Source organism: Tachypleus tridentatus, chromosome 11, assembly GCF_004210375.1.
Source record: "Tachypleus tridentatus isolate NWPU-2018 chromosome 11, ASM421037v1, whole genome shotgun sequence".
Classification (NCBI taxonomy): Eukaryota; Metazoa; Arthropoda; class Merostomata; order Xiphosura; family Limulidae; genus Tachypleus; species Tachypleus tridentatus.
Genome location: NC_134835.1, coordinates 27,207,558 through 27,226,112, shown reverse-complemented (window position 1 = coordinate 27,226,112; position 18,555 = coordinate 27,207,558). Strand labels below are relative to the sequence as shown.

Genomic DNA, 18,555 nt, shown 5'->3' with positions numbered 1-18,555 from the left:
TACTATTGTGCCGTATTAAACATACGCACATTGAAAAGACAATAACTTAGTGTATAAGTTTGGTTCTACAATAGTGCCGTATTAAACATACGCACATTGAAAAGACAATAACTTAGTGTATAAGTTTGGTTCTACAATAGTGCCGTATTAAACATACGCACATTGAAAAGACAATAACTTAGTGTATGAATTTGGTTCTACTATTGTGCCGTATTAAACATACGCACATTGAAAAGACAATAACTTAGTGTATGAATTTGGTTCTACTATTGTGCCGTATTAAACATACGCACATTGAAAAGACAATAACTTAGTGTATGAATTTGGTTCTACTATTGTGCCGTATTAAACATACGCACATTGAAAAGACAATAACTTAGTGTATGAATTTGGTTCTACTATTGTGCCGTATTAAGTATCTTTTCAAATACTTTTTTTTAAATGAACTATGAAAACTACCACTTATAATAATTTATTGAAGTAACATTTGGATTCTACACCGTTACTACATTAATTATCTACCTCAGTGGGCTAATGTAAGCGTTATAATTATTTGCAATATCCTGTTTATTATAATAACTAAGTTAAAGAAAATGAAAGAAAGAAACAGGTGGCTTTTTATTCAGTTTTCAAAAACCAGTCAAGCACACCGTCAAAGTAAACTAACTCTGTGAAAATAATTTACAACGTTTTACTTTATCGTGAATACGGTAAGAACTGTGATGGGATTTCTTTCTCGAAGAATAAAACACTTGTAAACACTTGTAAAGAGCTTTTTTACTTACCGCAATGACTGTGGTATTAGGAACTCTTCTCTTGGCAATCCGATACGTATGATGTGGTAACATTACTCTTACACTAGTGGCTCGGCATGGCCGGGTGGTTAAGACGCTAGACTCGCAATCTGAGGGTGATTGGTGTGTCGGGGATTCGAATCTACCACCCTCAGATTGCGAATCTAGCGTCTTAACCAGTCAATCCTACTATTTGTCGGTAGAAAAGTAACCCAAGAATGAGCGGTGGGTGGTGATGACTAGCTACCTTCCCTCTAGTCTGACACTGATCAGTTAGGGATAGCTAGCGCAGATAGCCCTCGTGCAGCTTTGAGGCGAAACCAAAAAACAAATAAACTTTAAGTGTTATTCTGCTGGGGTTGAGAGTGTTTCCACGATAATCCTTTGTGACATATTCATGGCATTAGCACGTGTGTGTTTTTTTATAGCAAAGCCACACGGGCTATCATCTGAGCCCACCGAGGGGAAGGCATTAGTACGATTAATTCATGTTTTGTTGCAATAAATACTTGAAATGTTCCTTGATTTAGTACGTTAAGTATATCTTGTTAACATTACTGTGATAAAGATTATGCAGATATACCATAAATAAACTTCATCTGCATACTTGAAGAAGAACGTGCTTTAACAAGAAGAATAAGTAATAATTCTTAGAATGTTATCTTTTGACATACAAGTACCGAATAACTTTTATGATGAAAAATAACATCTTCATTTAGTTATAACAAAGTGTTGAAATACTTACAATTAGATACACTGGCATTTCAATAAATGTAATGTTTATTCAGAGAGAATTAATTTAAAATCGTTGATATCTAACCAACATATCACTTATGTAGGGCCTTTCAGTGGCACAGCGGTATGTTACTTATGTAGGACCTTTCAGTGGCATAGCGGTATGTTTGTGGACTTAATACGCTCAAATCCTGGTGAGCCCGGCATGGCCAAGCGTGTTAAGGGGTGCGACTCGTAATCTGAGGGTCGCGGGTTCACATCCCCGTCGCGCCAAACATGCTCGCCATTTCAGCCGTGGGGGCGTTATAATGTGAGGTCAATCCCACTATTTGTTGGTACAAGAGTAGCCCAAGAGTTGGCGGTGGGTGGTGATGACTAGCTGCCTTCCCTCTAGTCTTACACTACTAAATTATGGACGGCTAGCACAGATAGCCCTCGAGTAGCTTTGTGCGAAATTCAAAAAACAAACAAACAATCAAATCCTGGTTTCGATACCTGTGGTGGGCAGAGCACAGGTAGCCCATTGTGTTGCTTTGTGCTTAACTTTAAAATCAAATCTTTATATAGAAACTTTTGTCATAAACATATTGGAACACATTGTAAACAAAACTGTCAGTTAGCTGGTCCTTTCTTCCCTCGTGGCTCAGCTTCAGGGTACATCTTTGAACTTAAACTGAACAAACCCAGTTAAATCGGTAATATTTATATTGTGATAATTTCGCTCTCGGTAAACTGGACTGCATATTTCGGAAACTACTTTATATCTGAGTTTGATTTGCTCTCAAACAAACTTCTCCACGTTGAGTTTCTGAGTTTTAGATTTTTCTGAACACCAATTAATCATCATATAACTCTTGTAAAACTTGTAACTTTAGTTTTACCTGTTACTAAGCAACAAACACCTACGTGTAAGTGATTTTGTAATTGGGGCTCCTAGGTTGGGTGTGGTCAGGAGGGAAAATTGAAAAGTTCAAAGTTCAAGCCCCGATATGCAGCTGAACATTATGTTCACAAGTCCAAAGTTCGAGCACCGATATGTACCTACACTCTTTCGGCACTTTCCTATGTAAAAGTGTTGTGGCCCTCAATCCCGCTATTCAGTGAAGAGTAACAATATAGGCGACGGATATAGAAAAAAGGTTGCCCTATAGGCAGCGCATACTGAAGAAAGATTGCCCTATAGGCGGTGGGTACTGAAGAAAGATTGTCATCTTTTCAACAACATGCTAAATTAGTACGTCTATTCTCGAACTTAGTCGTCACTGTTCTGGTCGTTCATCTCAAGTGCCATTTCTGGCTGAAAATGCGAAAACCAATAAAAAAAAAATACCATCATTGCTGGTGTGTCAGAGCATTGAGGATTTAACCCTTATATGCATCCCCAGTGACTAGAAATCTTGTTTCGACACCCAATATAGGCAGAACAAAGATAGCCCCTTGTGTAAGTTTTTTGTTTATTTACAAACAAACCTTATTCGCAGCAACTATGTAAGGTTTACAATATTTAAAACCACTTTCAATATTATATTATATTATATTATATTATATTATATTATATTATATTATATTATATTATAAAACGTAATTCCTTCTTCATCAAGCATTGCGATATTTACTTACAGTTATATTAATTTATTTTGTATTTTTATAAACAGCTTTGTTTACGTGCGAAACGTACTGCAAACCTAGTGTACAGCAATTATTTTAATCTATAGCCTTAACAATTCAGATCAGAGATCCGCAGCAAGTAATATTAAATATTCAAGCTCTATCATGATAATTAAACAACACAACCTAGGGCCCTTTAAAAAAAAAACGTGCTTACAATAGTATTTAAATACAGTAAATAGTATTGGTGCTTTGTTTAGTCTACTTGAAATAGGTTAAAAATGTTTTCGTACATAAATTGTTGTTCAAGGGATCTATCACTCATGTTAGAAAGTTTAAAAGCCACAAAAATCTTTAAGTGCATCAGTATAGGTTTATTTATTTCGAAAGTTTGTAATTTTCACCAGTTTTCAACATCTTCTAACAACAAATATTTCTATAACATCTCAGAATAATTTCCTTCACTTTTCAGCATCTTCTAACAATGATAATTTCTATCATCCGTCAACTTTTTTTTTAAGAACAATCATTTCTATAACGTATCGCAATTTGTTGAAATAATATTATTTATAAACGGAATAATAAACTTCTGTGTTTGCAAGGGTAAGAGAAAGATAAATAAGACAGACGATAAGAGAGGGAAAAAGTGAAATAGACACAGAATACTTGTAATGAAGAAAGAGACAGATAGATATGTTAAATGCAAATATTCCGGTTACGTGTATTTATCGTGAATACACCAGCGTTTTGTAAAATAAGTATTATTTTTAGCACTGTTTTTTTTCTTGAAGTAGGTGTGGAAGATATGAATGTTTACATACTAAATACTTTATGTGAGACGTATGTTGAGCCCCAGCTAGTACAGCGGTATGTCTTCAGATTTACAACGTTAAAATCAGGGGGTCGATTCCCCTCGGTGGGCTCAGCAGATAGCCCCATGTAACTTTGCTATAAGAAAACACACACACATTGTTACGTATAATTATTCTGTGCCCCCTATAAAGCTCTTTATTCCTAGGTATTAACGGGTTATTTATGTTAAATATTACTATAAGATGAATATATATATATGTAAAAATCGCACTGGTTGATGCGATGAATCTAGAATAAGGTATTGTACCCATTTAACTATAAATCTTCTGAATTATTTCATAAAGGTCTTTTGTGGTCCTTATTTTATTAAGTACATAGAACCGAGAATTTATTCATAATATGCTTGGAGTGCAACGTGCCTTGAATAGTCTGAGCCCAGGATAATGATACACAATTCTGATCAGATCATTGATGATACACAATTCTGATCAGATCATTGATGATACACAATTCAGATCAGATTATTAACACTAATTAAGTTCCTCGCTGGTACGGATTTACAACGCTAAAATCATGGGTTTGATACCCTTCAGTTGACTCCGCAGATAGTCCAATGTGGCTTTACTATAAAAAAAAAAACACACATAAATGTATTAAGGCCCGACACTCGACTCGTAATCTGAGGGCCGCGAGTTCGAATCCCCGTCACACCAAACATGCTCGCCCTTTCATCCGTGGGGGCGTTATAATATTACGGTCAATCCCACTATTCGTTGGTAAAAAGAGTAGCCCAAGAGTTGGCGGTGGATGGTGATGACAAGCTGCTTTCCCTCCAGTCTCACACTGCTAAATTAGGGACGGTTAACGCAGATAGTCCTCGAGTAGCTTTGCGCAAAATTCAAAACAAACAAACACCAATTAATCTTTCTGTTTTCTGACAACATATAAAATCGAGTTATGGATTGTACTATTCTGTGCCAGTAAAGTTGTGTTTTACTTGAACAAAACACATTAACAACTGTAATAAATTACCTTTTTTGTAATGTGATATTTATATATACCTAAAAGGCATATCATTATTTAAAAAAATATTAATAAGTGGGAGTCTTGTCGCATACGCGTGTACGTATTAATTTAACAGTAGTAACACTTTTTTTTGGGGGGGGGGATGGAGGGAATCTCTTTGAAAATGAAAACCAAACTTTGTATTGAGTAAATGAATCATTTTAACTAAAGAACAAGGCGTTTTTATTTAGTAACGAAAACTAAACTTTGTATTGAGTAAATGAATCATTTTAACTAAAGAACAAGGCGTTTTTATTTAGTAACGAAAACTAAACTTTGTATTGAGCAAATGAATCATTTTAATTAAAGAACAAGGCGTTTTTATTTAGTAACGAAAACTAAACTTTGTATTGAGTAAATGAATCATTTTAACTAAAGAACAAGGCGTTTTTATTTAGTAACGAAAACTAAACTTTGTATTGAGTAAATGAATCATTTTAACTAAAGAACAAGGCGTTTTTATTTAGTAACGAAAACTAAACTTTGTATTGAGTAAATGAATCATTTTAACTAAAGAACAAGGTGTTTTTATTTAGTTTTTCTCAATGATTCGCAAGATTAACTGGAGCTACAAGATCGTTAACCTACTTTGAGTTACATGCTCCAAGATGAAGCGTGTGGTGACGAAACGAAAGGTTTCAGTTTCGGTTCATCTCCTTCCTTGCACTAGAGGAACCGCGGCGCCTGTCTAGACACTAGTGTCACCTATGTCTCTTATCATATGTTTGTTTTTTTTCTTGCGCAGCTCAGCGTTTTCAACTAGTCGTTGCATCAGAAGATCATGGTATATCTAGTTATCTAGTACATCACTCAAAATATTCTATTCGATAGAACTTAATAAAGAGTTTAACTGAAAAATGTTACACGACAAATCTTAAGTGTTTGACAATATTTCTAAACATTACCCTTTGCGTTAAAGGTGGTGCCTTTTCATGTTATATTTAATTCAAGAAATTAGTATACTTGAAAGAGGTATCGCAAGCACTATTCAAATACAGTGTTGAAAATATCATTAGTGTTTTTTCACTACACTTATCTCTGTGGGATGAAGAACCACGAATCTGTGTGACCGCTCAGTGGTAAATGTTGACTATAGCAGAGCATAAAGAATTCTTTCATTCTTATGATGTAATTATCTCAGAATTTCGGCGTTCCTTGAAAGCACGATGAGTTACAGAATAAAAATTAGTTTTACCGTAGGCCCTCTCAACAGCCGTAATTATGTTTACCACTTATAAGTCAGGTCATAGAAATATTAACAGAATGAAACAACAACAAGACTGTTCCGTCTTGCCTTCAAGGCAGGTACTGAAATGCATAATATCACTCCGACTTGGACCCTGGTGAATTTATATGATCACGTAATACAAGTGACTCCTTACATTCGTATAATTACACTGCGAAATGTAGTTCAACTCAATTGTGTTAATGAGATTTAAACCTCGGGCTAATATTTTTTTTTTTTTTTGCGCAATAGAGTTAGTCTTAAACAATCCGTCGTCTAGTTAACACTGTAATAACAGGAAAAACAGTCTTTAAATAAAACTGCTTTTCATGCAATTTGCCCCTCACCTGAAAAACTGTTTAGTCAGACTACTTAAGTTGTTTCCGTATCTGAAAACAATGAAAAAAACCGTTGCATCGTCTTTGTAAAACCATGTCACTCATGAGTAAAAATCTTTAGTGTGTGACCATATAACTAGAAAGTAAAATAACTATGGTACTGTATTTTTCTTTTGTGACCATAGAAAGATTAATAATCTACTTGTGTAATCGTATAATTCTGTAATAAAATGTTTAAATACCACTCATATATGGCCAAGTGCCTCACAAGCAGTCACGTGGTATAATGTTTAAAATCGCACACAGTTTGTATTTTATTTACACGAATCATTTTATACCATTGCAATGTGACCACATGAGAACGAGGCCTGGCATGGCCAGGTGGTTAAGACACTCGACTCGTGATCCCTCAAATCCCTGTCACACCAAACATGCTTGCCCTTTCAGCCATGAGAGCGTTATAATGTAACGGTCAATCCTACTATTCGTTGGTAAAAGAGTAGCCCCAGAGTCTTAAATTGCAATAATAGGGACGGCTAACGCAGCTGACCTTCGTGTAGCTTTGCGCGAAATTCAAAACAAACCAAACGTGAGAACGAACTTTTTGTTTTTAACGGTATGTTATCATTCTTGTGTGGTAGGTTCACTGCACTTTAGAAAAGTTTATTATTATTCAAGGGTGTGTAATGGATGTTTCTCTGTTTTAGAGAATTAACTTAGTGATATTATTTGGCTATCAGTGAAAAATATATGACATATTTATGTGTTTGAGTTGGTAATAATAATTACAAACGTAGATTGGCTGTAACGTTGTCTGATTCTTCTCCATTTAAATGTAGTATTACATTAGAAAAATAATATTCATGTGGCTAGATTCTACCACACGTAATTCATTTGACGTCTTCGTGGTGTGGCTTAATGCCCATAAAGTTTAACAGTTTTGGATCACTCTAGTGTGGCTGAATAATAAGGTAGTTAAAAGTATTGTGGTCATCCTAGTGTGTCTACATGATAAGATTGTTACAAGTTTGAAATCATTCTGGTCAGGCTGGTCAGGCTGGATGCCCCGACAGATAAGCTTTTAATAACTGTCATGTTGATTCTGATGTTGATATACGTTACCACACTTAAAAGCTTTATATCGTTCGCGTGCTCTTTAACTTATCAAAGCATAGTTGTTATTTCGAAGTTAGGACCTTCTATAGTTCCAAAGCATGGTATGAGCTGTTCGTAACATTATGTTATCAGAGTTAAAAAGTTTTGTATGATTCGGAACGTGCCATTATATAACAATTGCTCTACCTATTAATAAATATTCTTTATCGTGAAGAATTATTAGGGTATCGTAAATTGAAGTTACACACACACACACAAAAGAAACGCGTGGTAAAGGAAGGTAAGAAATATTCATTACTTTGAAAAACGATTTTTTTTTTTTGTTTTTGAATTTCGCACAAAGCTACTCGAGGGCTATCTGCGCTAGCCGTCCCTAATTTAGCAGTGTAAGACCAGAGGGAAGGCAACTAGTCATCAACACCCACCGCCAACTCTTGGGCTACACTTTTATCAACGAATAGTGGGATTGACCGTCACATTATAACGCCCTCACGGCTGAAAAGGCGAGCATGTATGGTGCGATGGGGATTCGAACCTCCGATTAACCACCTGGCCATGCCGGGCTGTTTGAAAAACGAAGCAAAAACCTCTAATTGCTATTTTTTAGACTTATAATTTTATCTTGTAACACACGTGATAAAAAACAATAAAATCTGACATTATATATGTCATGAATATTAATAAATGCTATTGTTAAGTCAACGAAAATCTTTCTAATTATTTGTATGTGATGTTTTCTGAAAATAAGAAACATTTGCATATATGTTTACATTTAAGCACAAAGCTACACCATGAGTTATCCGTGATGTGTCTGCTACGGGTATCAAAAGTTGGTTTTCGCGTCATAAGTGTCTGCCACTTTGGACCAAAAAAGAATTTGGAATGTCAACGATACAGGATATACAGATGAAAATCCTAATTAAAATGTTTCTTTCCCCTTGGATGACGTCAGAATATATTGACAATCGTACCAAATGTTTGAGACACGACCCTTAACTAAAAGCGTCTTTTTTAAACCATTTTAATACTAGTGACCTTCACGTTATCCCCATAAACTGCCGCGGACCTTTAACAAATACAGGCACAGCGAAGAAGTATTTGAATTTATGAACAAATAAACGAATAAGATGGTTAGGGCACTAGACTCGTAATCTGAGGGTCGCGGGTTCAAATCCCGTCGCATCAAACATGCTCGCCATTTCAGCCGTGGAGGCGCTATAATGTGGCGGTCAGTCCCACTATTCGTTGGTAAAAGAGTAGCCCAAGAGTTGGCGGTGGGTGGTGATGACTAGTTGTCTTCCCTCTAGTCTTACACTCCTAAATTAGGGACGGTTGTGCGAAATTCAAAAACAAAACAAACTTGTAATTTGAAAGGGAGATCACTGTTTCAGGGAACCAATAGCAAGAAACAAGTCAAAATTGGATCATCTGCTTGTGACACTTTGTTTCAGCATAAGTCACAATGGGATCATCTGCTTGTGACACTTTGTTTCAGCATAAGTCACAATGGGATCATCTGCTTGTGACACTTTGTTTCAGCATAAGTCACTATGGGATCACCTGCTTATGACACTTTGTTTCAGCATAAGTCACTATGGGATCATCTGCTTGTGTCACTTTGTTTCAGCATAAGTCACTATGGGATCATCTGCTTGTGACACTTTGTTTCAGCATAAGTCACTATGGGATCATCTGCTTATGACACTTTGTTTCAGCATAAGTCACTATGGGATCATCTGCTTATGACACTTTGTTTCAGCATAAGTCACTATGGGATCATCTGCTTTTGACACTTTGTTTCAACATAAGTCACTATGGGATCATCTGCTTGTGACATTTTGTTTCAGCATAAGTCACTATGGGATCATCTGCTTATGACACTTTGTTTCAGCATAAGTCACTGTGGGATCATCTGCTTGTGCCACTTTGTTTCAACATAAGTCACAATGGGATCATCTGCTTGTGACACTTTGTTTCAACATAAGTCACAATGGGATCATCTGCTTGTGACACTTTGTTTCAACATAAGTCACAATGGGATCATCTGCTTATGACACTTTGTTTCAGCATAAGTCACTATGGGATCATCTGCTTATGACACTTTGTTTTGGCATAAGTCACTATGGGATCATCTGCTTGTGTCACTTTGTTTCAACATAAGTCACAATGAGATCATCTGCTTGTGACATTTTGTTTCAACATAAGTCACTATGGGATCATCTGCTTGTGACACTTTGTTTCAGCATAAGTCACAATGGGATTATCTGCTTATGACACTTTGTTTTGGCATAAGTCACAATGAGATCATCTGCTTGTGTCACTATTTTGACATGAGATAAATTTCTTGTGACACCTTGGACTTGCATATTACTTGAATGTAAATTATTTTGTTTGGTTAATTGCTTCAATAATTCAATGTATATAAATTACTCACTATTTGTGACTTTAGTGGCTGTAACATTTACATGACTTTTTAAAATGTTTTTCAGTGTTAGTAAATGTCATCCACCAAAATCCTCTTAACACTTTAATTATTTATTCTTGTCTTTTGGAGACATGAATTATAAGATAAAACATTTCAAACTGTTTTGCTGTTGTTGTCTTTTGCAAATATGGACTATAAGATAAAGCATTTTTAAATTGTTCTATATTGCAAACATGAATCACAAAATAAAACATTTCAAACTGTTTTGCTATTGTTGTCTTTTGCAAATATGGACTATAAGATAAAGCATTTTTAAATTTTTTTATATTGCAAACATGAATTATAAAATAAAACATTTCAAACTGTTTTGCTCTTGTTGTCTTTTGCAAATATGAACCATAAGATAAAGCATTTTTAAATTGTTTTATCATTGTTTTATTTTGCAAACATGAATTATAAGATAAAACATTTCCTACTGTTTTGCTATTGTTGCCTTTTGCAAATATGGACTATAAGATAAAGCATTTTTAAATTGTTTTATTTTGCAAACATGAATTATAAGATAAAACATTTCAAACTGTTTTGCTATTGTTGTCTTTTGCAAATATGAACTATAAGATAAAGCATTTTTAAATTGTTTTATCATTGTTTTATTTTGCAAACATGAATTATAAGATAAAACATTTCCTACTGTTTTGCTATTGTTGCCTTTTGCAAATATGGGCTATAAGATAAAGCATTTTTAAATTGTTTTATTTTGCAAACATGAATTATAAGATAAAACATTTCCTACTGTTTTGCTATTGTTGCCTTTTGCAAATATGGACTATAAGATAAAGCATTTTTAAATTGTTTTATTTTGCAAACATGAATTATAAGATAAAACATTTCAAACTGTTTTGCTATTGTTGTCTTTTGCAAATATGAACTATAAGATAAAGCATTTTTAAATTGTTTTATCATTGTTTTATTTTGCAAACATGAATTATAAGATAAAACATTTCCTACTGTTTTGCTATTGTTGCCTTTTGCAAATATGGGCTATAAGATAAAGCATTTTTAAATTGTTTTATTTTGCAAACATGAATTATAAGATAAAACATTTCCTACTGTTTTGCTATTGTTGCCTTTTGCAAATATGGACTATAAGATAAAGCATTTTTAAATTGTTTTATTTTGCAAACATGAATTATAAGATAAAACATTTCAAACTGTTTTGCTATTGTTGCCTTTTGCAAATATGAACTAAACATCTTAAGTCGTTTTTATGTTATTTTATCCTGAGTAATTACCTTTCACAATACAATGTAACAAATATTTCTTATCGCCTTGACATTAATAATTTAGAGTTTTACAATAAATTACTACACTTTGAATCCCAGTTTCGTAAGTTTCTCCTGGGAAATGGTCCGGTATGGCCAAGTGGTCAGGGCGCTTGACACGGAACCTGAAGTTTGCGGGTTCGAATCCCCGTCACACCAAGCATACTCGCCCTTTCAGCCGTGGGGGCGTTATAATGTTACGGTCAATCCCACTATTTCGTTGGTAAAAGAGTAGCCCAAGAGTTGGCGGTGGGTGGTGATGACTAGCTGCTTTCCCTCTGGTCTTACACTGCTAAATTAGGGACGGCTAGCACACACAGCCCTCGAGTAGCTTTGTGCGAAATTCAAAGAAACAAACAAACAATCCTTGGTAATTAATTCTTAAGATGCTAGTGACCAGAATGAATAGTAATCAGCTTAATCAAACGATCCCTCGAATCAAAGCTTTAACCTGAAACTCAAAACAAAGCGTTATTTGCTTGTTTTTATTCCATTTCGACTCAATGCGTTTAAAGAGATATTAATAGTTTAAAATTACTCTTAAACCTTACTTAATCTATAGAGAAAGTCCATAAAATAACTTTTTACATTTCTCGTAAGTAAACAATTCACTATTTATTTCTTACAAGGGAAATTTATATTATTTAAAAACAGTTACTTATTACAAAAAAAGGCTGTTAAAATCATACGAAATAACATCGAAATAGAACATTACAATTATTGCACTGTTTCTATTGTGAAAATCATAATTGTTGCTGGTTCTTAAAATTTATTTTCATTAATATTAATGACTGGAAGAAGAGGTAAACTACGTCATATTTAATAGAATATTTAATAATTTTTTATTCGTTGTAAATAATCTTACGTTTTTCTATTGAATCATCTGCCTCATTATGGTTATTGTTAAGGATTTTGCAGTGAACATTTGTTATTTATTTATTATAAATACTGTATTGTAGTAAATTTACAGCTGATTAGATTTATTTATATTGTAGATTCCACGTTAAGGAATATAAAGTAAAACTATTTTTCCTAGCACAGTCGTCTTGAGATATATAAACTAAGTTTGTAACCATGTGCTTATGTAACTTTGTTTGTTTAAAGTTGAGCAAAAGGCTCCGTTTTGGGCTATCTGCTGTTTTCACCGAGGGAAATCAAACCCCTCATTTTAGTGTTGTAAATCCGTAGGACACTAATCTACTGTCCTAACGTGAGTACTGGGGACATTACGTAAAATACGATTGTTAATTACTGAGAGCTTTACGTTAATGGAAGTGTACACTTATGTTCATATTCTGGTTAAATGACAGCAACCTACTAGGTTCGTTACGTTTGTTTCATTTTCCAAGTAGCCTATATTGATCCTGCATGAGCAGCTTTACGTATCGAAAATTTAATGATAGAATTATAACTGTAAATAAATCACGTTTTCGAATTTTTTACTAGAATAACATTAAATATTCATATTTATTTTAATACGTGTGATCAAATAAAAAAATTAAAACCGGGAATGGTTAGTTGTGAAATATTATTAGACAACGACAAGGGCAAAAGGCTACGAGCCAATATTAATTTAAACAGGAAGACTGATTTTTAATTGTTACTAACTTGGCCATTTCAAATTATAAAATAAATCTCTATTTCTAACAGTTAAATGTTAAAAATAAATACTGAATGTATCTGTGTTTTACCAGAAGTTCACAGTCAAACTTGCTTTTAAGTGTTCCTTCGTTTTACTTTCTATTAATAAATATCTTTATCACTAATTTTTAAAAATCGAAATCTATTAAAATTAATAATTTTGGACATTTTTTTTCTTTATTAATTATGCTAGACAAAACGGGGATCACTTTTTATTAAGTATTTTCATAAAAGTACAACGTTATGAAGCGTTGTCCTCTTCAAGAACCTCTCACGTTAAATTAGTTATTTTGTAGCCTCTTTAGATATTATAACTCCTCTGTCTGACTTCATTTATATCACTTTGCAGTATTATGTTAGCTGAGAGATGAATTTATTTTTCTCAAAATTGCGATAATTTATTGTTTTAGACTATTTTAACAAAGTAGAGATGGCACTGGCCAACAATATATGAAAGTTTTCCATTGTTACTTTAACAATTGTATTTATTCTGCACTTTGTAGATTCAAGTGCCTTTGCATTTAAAAAAAACATTCTTGTCTTCTTTCGATTTTTAAACTTTATTTTAACTTTTAAGTGAGCGGATGTCAGGATTTCGAAGAATCAGTTTAAGCCTCAATTTCCATTTTTATATATTAACCCACTATGTGATGACAACATTAGAACAAAAATTGAAGGCAGAGCAAACATAAACAACAACATACAATTTATATCTTTATCAACGCGTATTTAGTCGGTAACTAATCGTATGTGTATTATTTTTGGTAAAGACATCATTTCCGTTTCACATCTGTGTAGTCACGGTATAGAGGGCGCTACAACTATTCTAATAAACACTCTCATTAAGAAGTTGTTTCTGAGTGGACGTTGTTTAATTCTAACGTTGAAGTTAATAAAATCCAAATATATTAAAATATAATATAACTGTTCAAATATTTTAGTAAAAAATAATTCATTACGAAGTAACTTTAAGCTACAACCCACTTTTACGTATATCTGCCACTGAATGTGTTTTTTAAAACACAAACTATGGGAGAGAGAAGAAACGAATGTACATGCTTTAGGCTACAAAAGTGAAAATAAGTTAAACGTGATGGACAACTTTTGAAAGTTGTAATTTGAATGTTATAATCCTTAGGCCTTGAGGCCGATCTTGTTTAAGGATATCAAATAAGCTTTGTGCATTATTATCATGAAGGTAAATAGCTTAACCTATGGTCATTATAAACAGAAAATAAAACTTTCAAACAAAAACACCATTTTGTTTTACTTGTTCCTTTCAGCATAAAGCAACACAATAAGTTACCTGCCATCTTACCACCGCAGGGAATCGAAACCTGGATGTTAGCATTACAAGTATGTAAATTTACTGCTGACTCGCTGGATTCTTTTTTGTTTGTTTTTTTAATTTCGCGCAAAGCTACACGAGGGCTATCTGCGCTAGCCGTCCCTAATTTAGCAGTGTAAGACTAGAGGGAAGGCAGCTAGTCATCACCACCCACCGCCAACTCTTGGGCTACTCTTTTACCAACGGACTGACCGTCACATTATAACGCCCCCACTGTTGGGAGGGCGAGCATGTTTGGTATGACTGGGATTCGAACCCGCGACCCTCGGATTACGAGTCGAACGCTTTAACACGCTTGGCCATGCTGATCCCGACTCGCCAGAGGGCTTGTACAATAAAATTGCAAAAGAAAAACAAATTGAATTCTGCTTCATTTATTTAGTTCACTTTGAAGTCCAACTAAAATGTTTGAAAAGGTAAAGCAAATTTAAATTAATTTTAAAAGCTTACTTCCAATAACCAAATATGAATACATTAAAAAACGTTATGTATGTATCTGTGTGTGTTATGTTGCAGAAAATAAATTAATTATATCTGGTCTAATATATTCAATTCACAATTTTTGCAACCTTACATTCACTTTTCAATTCATATGCGCCCTTTGGTGGCTCAGTGGTAAGCTGGAGGATTTATAACACTAAAAAACCTGGTTTCGATACCCTTGATGGGCAGAGCACATATAGCCCATTGTTTAGCTTTTTTGTGCTTAAATACAGACAAACAAATAGAACGCTAAATAACGTTTTTTGACACTTCCAATGAGTACAGTGTATACAGTGGATTTTATAGCTTTACGTTTGAAAACAAACTTGCCAACTGATATATTAAAACAGTGCTCGCAACACACCTTCCAAAATAACAATTAGATGAAAACATATATATAATTCTTTAACTTAATTAACTGCATGAATACCTTTAAATATTAAGTTAATAAAGTTGAGCCTTGAAAGAAAGCTAACGATTGGTTTGGTTTGGTTTGGTTTGATTGCTTGTTTGTTTTGAATTTCGCGCAAAGCTACTCGAGGGCTATCTGCGCTAGCCGTCCCTAATTTAGCAGTGTAAGACTAGAGGGAAGGCAGCTAGTCATCACCAACCACCGCCAACTCTTGGGCTACTCTTTTACCAACGAATAGTGGGATTGACACAATAACGTCTCCATGGCTGAAAGGGCGAGCATGTTTGGTGGGACGATAATTATTAGTTACCAATTTGTTTGCGTATACATTTACCTTTTATTCATCACTCAAAGCATGAGTTAAAATTAAGGTTTATGCATTGGAAGTTACTAATTTATAAGAGACATGACTTCTGTCATATCGAGATACTGATAATCGTAAACCAAAGTTATTAATGAACATATTTTTCGATCGTATTATGAATACCTTATGCCTTTTTTTTGTATCGATAAACAGAAAGCGATATAATGGACTATCTGTGTTGCGCAATGTTTTTCATCATCTCAGGGTCCGGCACGGCATGGGCTAAGACGTTCGACTGGTATTCTGAGGGTCTCGGGTTAGAATCCCCGTCGCATTAAACATGCTAGCCTTTTCAAACTTGAGAGCTTTATAATGTGACGGTCAATCCCACTATTCGTTGGTAAAAGAGTAGCCCAAGAGTTGACGGTGGGTGGTGAAGACTAGCTGCCTCCCCTCTAGTCTTACACTGCTAAATTAGGGACGGCTAGCGCAGATAGCCCTTGAATAGCTCTGCGCGAAATTCAAAACAAACAAACTTTATCATCTCTGATTGTACCTCGCGGGGACAGCGTTAATTCTACAGGTTTACAACGCTAAAATCAAGGGTTCGATTCCCCCAGTGGACTTAGAAGATAGCCTGATGTGGCTTTACTTTCAGAAGAATACACACACCTCAGACTAGCCATTGATCCATCACTAAGAGAAGGAGGGCTTTACTTCAATGCCCTTGAAAATCGATATTTTGTTATCATTAATTGAAAAGGGTTTTGTCACTAATGAAACTAAGTTTTCTAATGTTATAAGTTTGCAGAAGAAACACGTTGTGTAATCGAACTTCTACAACTGGGTTATAATCAGGTAACGGGATCATGTCTTCCTCTGGAATAATTTGTACATAAAGTTTTTTATCTTCGTTATTATTATCGGAAGTTGTAAGAAAAAAATCAGAAATTGTATTAGATAAAACGAGAATAAAATGAGCAAAATGTTGATCAGTTGGAAGGAACTATAGTTTTAAATAAACTGAAGACACTACACGCATAATTACATGATTCACATTTGACACACACACACATGTGAAAATGCTGTTGCTTCTACTCTGAAGCTCCGACTCCTGAGTACAATTTATTAAACTTAGCAGTTTGGAATGAAATACGGTTTTCACCGTCTATCAGCTTTAACGTTCCTGCTTCATGAAGCACAAGCAGCGTTCTTTTCAAAGTAGTTCGCATTGCAGGACTTGACATGACAGGTAATACAGAAGGGCTCATTATGGGTGACCATGTACAAAATGGCGGCATTCTATGTGAGAGATACAAAGTATTACGGATTAACGAGACGTGAGAATGAAACGAAATTTTGGTTTGATTCAGTTCTTCTAATTTATTACTTTGCGATATGACTAAAAAAGAGATACGGTTCATTTGGATATAAATAAATTTATTCATAATGAAATACCTTACACTTAGGTTAAAGTTGAGAAACAAACTATTGAGTAGTATTGGAACTTGTGATTTTATATCGTGATATAAATATCTTCTAAGTAATTTCTGAGGCAAGCTGAGTGGTTTGGAGACATTTAATTAGGTAATTGTTGTTGTTTTTTATGTAGTAGCTAATCTATATCTATTTCACCCCGATATCTCATTAAGAGGACATATCGTATTACTGTGGATATGAATTATTTGTTTCATTATTAACGTTCGACTTGATATAATGTTTTCGTTATTTATCAACTGTTAACTTTTTTTTCAGTTTTGCGTAATGTGTTTCTGTAAACAGAAATACGAACATATAAGTATATATCATTATATTTTACGTTCACTTATAATAAGATTACCACATGGTCAATAACATAAAACTTCAAGTGTTCTGACACCAGGTGTTTACGAAATCTTGCTACTCGAAATTGTTTTTGTTAATTAAAATAAATAATTAATGGAGATAGTGATGCCTCAAATACGAACTTCACACTTAAATTTCAAGCATCCAAACATATTACGTAACAAGTAACGCCTTCGGGATCCGCAATGCTATAAAATGTGCAGAAGGGGGCAAAATACAGCTTTGGGCAAAACACGTAAAAAAAACAAAAACATGCAGCTTGCGGTTACGGCGTGAATGACACGTGTATCTACATAGCGTCACAATAACATATTACACTTGGATTCAATTATCAGATATGAGTTTAAATTAATCATTTAATGATTCATACTCGTGCGTTTATCTGTCATTCATCTGCCAGATAGGTTCGTGATTAGACTGTAAATGCCAAGGGAAAACGCATTAAAACTTTTTAAACATTCCTCAAAAATATAACAACAATTGAATTCTCTTTCCATCAGTATATGGAACAGGCAGCGTTTTAAACCGATTTTCTATACTATTTGTAAAAAGCGTTCTGATTTGTAGGTGTAAAAAAAAAAACTCAATTCAGAATCAGAAACTTGTTAAAATGGGATATCTTTGTCCCATCTCATGTCTAAAAGTGATACACAAAATGTATTTTATGCTGTTTAATTTTTCGGAATAATTGCAAATAAAAACATTTCTTAGTTCAATAACTTTGTGGACAGCATTTCGGCCAATGAACAGTGATTTTCTTTCAACCGATAATAGTTCATGTATATACATAAATGTGTATAATGTATCGTAAAAAGTAATTATCTGAAGATGTGTTACTTTTTAATATATCGGCTTATACAATATAACTTTTAACAGGTTGGTCGTGAAAACATTATACGCTGGACAAACACTGCTAACAAACACTTTCAGTTTTAAGGGTACTAGGGCTGACTTTATATATTTTTTAAATTATTATTTTAGTAAACATACACGTTCCAAGAATTACTTGACGATTTCCGATTATACATTGATTTATATTTGCACTTTGGGTGAGCAAGCATAAAAGGTAGGAGCCACAAAA

At 34.1% G+C, this 18,555-nt stretch overlaps 2 long non-coding RNA genes across 4 annotated transcripts in view; one reads left to right on the top strand and one right to left on the bottom strand.

Annotated features, from left to right (window-relative positions):
- Window positions 1-18,555, top strand: part of LOC143231811 (uncharacterized) — a 184,050-nt gene that overhangs the window by 57,601 nt on the left and 107,894 nt on the right. The gene's annotated exons all lie outside the window — the stretch shown is intronic.
- Window positions 1-18,555, bottom strand: part of LOC143231809 (uncharacterized) — a 109,186-nt gene that overhangs the window by 33,735 nt on the left and 56,896 nt on the right. The window lies entirely within an intron of this gene.